Raw genomic sequence first — 5,000 nt, forward strand, 5'->3', positions numbered from 1 at the left:
GACTCAAAAGAAAAACTCAGCTGTTGTTCCTGCATATCTGATTTCGTGATCAAAAGCAACACACCCCCGGGTTTGACAATTTCTGATTTTAACATCCCATCTCAATGGCATGAAAAGGAATTCCTGGTACATTTAAGAAGGAGAGGCTGAAAATCGGCATACTCCCGTGTTGGGATCGGGGAAAAAGAACAGGCGACAGTGGGTGTTGGGAAAGATCTGTGCGTGGGGCGAACTGTCCACTCAGGGAACACGCTTTTCCCAGAAAGCACTGCGGCAACTGGGCTGAAAAAACGGAAAGATCGGCTTTACGCCTAACTCCACGGGTGCAGGATCGTGCCGACACACCGCCAAGCATGCTACAAAATGAGAGAAAATAAAAGGACGACTGTGATGGTGCTCCGACAGGCCTTCCCCTTGGTACGCCGGCCTCCTGGTGTGCCTCCATTTCTGGGGCAGCGTCTGACGTTTCGGATGGTGTGTGTTGTTTTTTGTGCTTCTTCCCAGCTCTTTTCTGAAGGAAATTGCTTAATAAATGTACTACAGAGCAAAAATAACATCTGGCCACTCTGACAATAACCCTCCCCCCCACCACCACCACCACCCCACACACACACACACTCCTCAGTGGCAGCAGCCAACAGATTTTGTTTCAGATGTGTGAGCAAACAGCGACAGCGGCCACGCACATTGAGGGCAAAAACCCTGGGGGCAACTTAACGGAAAGAGCCGGGCAGGAGCTGGGGAGAGGGCTGGAGTGGGGACGTGCTACTCCCAACATTCCCAAGGCCTGTGGGAATCATGGATCGTTTTGCCTCAAGTTTACTCTCTTACTATGACAAGGTAGGTCCTTTCACACAAACCTCCAACACGAGTGGCACAGCGAGCACTCAGTGTCTTCAACTCTCTTTAGCTGTTATGGAGGTTAAGGGACTTAAATAAGATGGAGAGACAAGTAGGCAGGCTCTTTGATTTCCTATAGGCATTTGGCGCAATTCCCAAATGCAAATTAAACTATTAGTTTAAGATATAGGAACAACCTGAATATTGACTAATGTCAATGTCACCTGATAATGGTACAAGCCCTGATTTACATAACCTCCAGTACAGAGAGAGGGACTGACCGGGACAGCTATCCAGGTCCGCTGCTAAGACTGAGAGAAATTCTCCTGTGAATGGGTTAAAAAAAAAGTCAAAGTATGTTTTTTATTTTCCTCCTTTCTCTCATTTGCTTTATAAAGAGCAGCCACTGGTTATTCAGATGGGCTCACTGCACAGCACATACAGTACATCTTACAGTCACCTGCACTTCAGGAAATGGAATCTGGGCATTCTGCATTGGCAAACATCTGCAGGCTAGCAACCTCTGCTGCTAAGCTGCAGTCAATGGCACTTGCCAATTCCCCTTGACTTAATTCACCAGAATTTACACATTTACTGAAACACGCACTACCTGTTACATAGCTGAGTCAAGCAGATTTCTGACAGCGGCTCAAAAGATTCATTGCCAGTTTAGCACTAGCTCGGTCAACTAAGAGCTGGGAAATGACCACACCTTCACGGAGAGCTGTAAGTATTTAATTAACAAGGGCACAGTCAGAAGGCTCGTCCAGAACCACATCTTGCTCGCAATGGCTCCACGCTGTAGCGCATCTCACATTTGATTAATATTTCCTCATCTTTATAAAGTTTCTGCGCTGTGAAATTCTCAAAAACAGCCTTCCTGCCTTTCACCTTTTGTGTCTTTCCCGACGCCAACTGTTTTTTTTTTTTAAATCCTCCCTTTGCTGTTGAAAGGAAACCAAAATCAATCGCAGCATGAAGGGCAAGATCACTGGCCAGGGTAGGAACAGGGAGAGCGAGTTCTCAACCTGGCTCCACGTGAGAAGTTATTGCCCGGCTGTGTTGTTCCAAATGACAGGAATCTAACACGACAGCAGAAAAACAGACAGCGCGATTACTGACAGGCACCTACCCCCCCTCACAGGTAGGTCACCGTCTTCCTTAAAAACATGTTTTACACCAAAAACTGAAAAGGGGGAGATTAAAACAACTGGGAATATTGTGTAACAACAACAAACCGGTACAAAAGACTGCATGAAATCTTAGCTTCCCTCAGGATGTAATCCTGTGAATGAAGAGGCAAAGGAATATCCCACTGCTACAGCAGCTAGACTTAAAGCGTTTGCCACATTACTGCATTTGGACCCAAGCTGAACACACACACATACATGATGTTGTACTACACAATTCTGGAGAAGCACAGCCCCTGTTTTAATGTTGTTCACTTTTCAGTCCTTTCTTGTTTTGTAATGCAATTAAAATGGACAACAAATAGTCACAAAGACATATTTGACACAATACAATCCAGGATAAACATCTATGTTGTCTGAGCCGAAAATGTGAATTGCCATTTTTTGAGGCAGCCTGCACTGCGTGTGCATAACATAACGATAAACGTTTTCTGAATATGACCTCTTCTAAAAGCAAAATGAGAATTAGTGCACACACTATTTTCACAAACTCGCTAGTCCACAGCCTCCGTACACTAAACTACCTACCTGATTGTGAAACTTGGTCTTTTTAAAAAGATGCTGGAAAAAAAGGCAGACATTATTAGCATTTAGGGCACAGGGGAAAAAAAAACTGACAACTCAGCTGATTTTGTTCTCTAAGTCTCAGCTTTATTGCGCTGTTAAAAGCGAGGATTACTGAGGTCATTAGGCAGCATTGTCTCTGTGACATGATTAGTCAGGTAGCAAAGTCCATTTGTCACCTGCACCAGCAAATTGAGTTAATACTGCACTACGGGCTATGGGGACTGTATAATATCAACTTGATTACATCAAAGCAGCTGCGAACTTGACACCTTACTGAATTTGTCGGCATTAATCGTTAGGCCTGTCACAAATCCATCAGGTTTGCAGATAATTAGGGGCTCTGCTAATGAAGCTGGCGAAACAACCTTACCTTTTCTCTGATAATTACGAAGCCCCTGCACTAGCAAAGGGCTGTGCTCGCCAGTGGGCTCGATGGCACATGTAGGATTACAGGAGCTGGAGTGCTCCCTACCTTCCCCTTTCTCTGTAAACTAAAGCTGCCCTGCACCCCTTAGCCCGAATTTACCCCTCACCGTCCGATCAGTTATTTTATACAACCATCTTCTCGGAGGCATAAGAACAATTATCAGTCATTCTAATGGAACCGGAAGTGAAACAGTCACACAAACATGAATCCGCGAGGATAAGGCTGGGAAACAGTTTAGATTCCAGCAGCAAAAGGCCTTTTTAAAAAAAAAAAGATGTTAAAAAAAACTACAACACAGCACTACAGATTTTCGGTGTCTCGTCGTCAGATTAGCTGCGTGTGACAGAAACAGATCCATTGAAAAACACATGCTTGTGTTCCTGGTGTTGAGCAAAGAACCAAATACATTTAAAAACACAGGCAGACGTAAAGAAACTGGTTTCCCCTCACCAAAGTGAAAGAACCCCTCCACTGCCTTTAACAACACTACCCTGCAGTCCTGTTATTTGCTGAGTTAATGGAATTCTGATGGCTTCTGAGTGAATTCTGATGCTCTCGTGCTCTGGCTTGGCGAGTTACTACTACTTTGAACTCTTTCTTTTTTTTCGCCGCAGTAGTAGAAATTTGCCCCCGTTTCACAGTCCCCTCTGCCGTGGATGCGTTTTCCCGAACCCACCCGCGTCTGAGAATTTTTTTTACAAATAAAAAAAATAAATAACAGATGACTCAGTCACCAGCTCCTTGCAGCCATCAACTTTTCAGCGTTTTGATTAAGTATGCCAAATGTCGTGTAGAGGAAAGAATGGAAACACTGTGCCTGCCAACTTTTGATTGACCATTAAAGCCAATGATGTATATGCCTGTCAAAAGAGAGACAATTAAATCAATATCGGGAGGGGGGAAAAAAATGTCGCCTTGACGGCTTGTTTTCACGTTAAGGGCTGCCAGCGCGGATTACCATGCGCCATCACGCCTCTGTCAACTTCTAACCCTTTCAAAAATAAAAGTGGGGAGTTTAAAGTTGCAGGGGGACTTTAGATCCTCCACTGGAGGCCCTGCTCTTGCTTAACATTTACTGGAACGTGTGAAGGGCTGGAGATGTGAATTATCACCACTCAGGCTGCCATCACCACCAGCAGTTAGTGAGATTATAAACCCGGAGTTCAGCATCTTCCGTCTGCGGCCTGGTGCTCTGTCTGCTTTCCACCTCGGAACTCCACAAAACCTGTTTAAAATTCTGGAACTGTCTTTTGTTCGACTCCGGTCGTTGATATCCAACTTCAAAGGCTGATCCTCATTAGCACCAGACATAGACATTCCTGTCATTTACACTTCTTTGGCAAAAAAAAATCCCGTAATGTCTAAACCCAAGTCGCTAGACCTTAACCTTGTTTGTTTCAAGTTAGAATCTGACTGCAGAGGGGACAGGTACTCAAGTGACCACAGGCTGCTAGGCTAGGCTACGATGTGAAAATGCTAGAGGCACAGGGGGTTTAACTTCTACGTAGTACTCCGAGAGATGACCTGCTTTACTGTATGGCCGAGCACAGCAAAGCTACTGCCTGCCTTCATAGAATTCCATCAAATCCAATGGATATAATTGACTCCCAATGAGCTAATTCCCACATAAAGTTTTGGAGTTTTTGTGTGCAAAATCATACAGAATTGTATTCAACTAATTCTCCTTCAGATGCACGTTCCTTTCCCAGGGAACCTTTAAAAAGAACAAGAAGCCCGAAATAAAGGAACGGCATCAAATCACGGATAGGGATTAACCCGCTGATTGTGTGTACAAATTGGGTCCAATGTTATCGCTAGCGCTTTAGAAATTCGCTAAGAATGCCCCGGCTTCAAAAAACTTTGGGTCAGTATTTGTATTGATTTTATTTTTAACGCAAGAAAGAAAGAGAGGGGAAGGGAGGAAAAAAGTTGTCCTTTGAGTGGCTAAGCTGTCAGGAGCATGTGTGTTTCCATGG

General features: G+C 44.5%; 1 protein-coding gene across 2 annotated transcripts in view; it reads right to left on the minus strand.

The window, feature by feature from the left end:
• The window catches only part of tshz1 (teashirt zinc finger homeobox 1), a 40,611-nt gene that overhangs the window by 32,330 nt on the left and 3,281 nt on the right, over positions 1 to 5,000 (minus strand). The gene's annotated exons all lie outside the window — the stretch shown is intronic.

The sequence above is a fragment of the Lepisosteus oculatus genome, chromosome 10 (genome assembly GCF_040954835.1).
Source record: "Lepisosteus oculatus isolate fLepOcu1 chromosome 10, fLepOcu1.hap2, whole genome shotgun sequence".
Taxonomy (NCBI): Eukaryota; Metazoa; Chordata; class Actinopteri; order Semionotiformes; family Lepisosteidae; genus Lepisosteus; species Lepisosteus oculatus.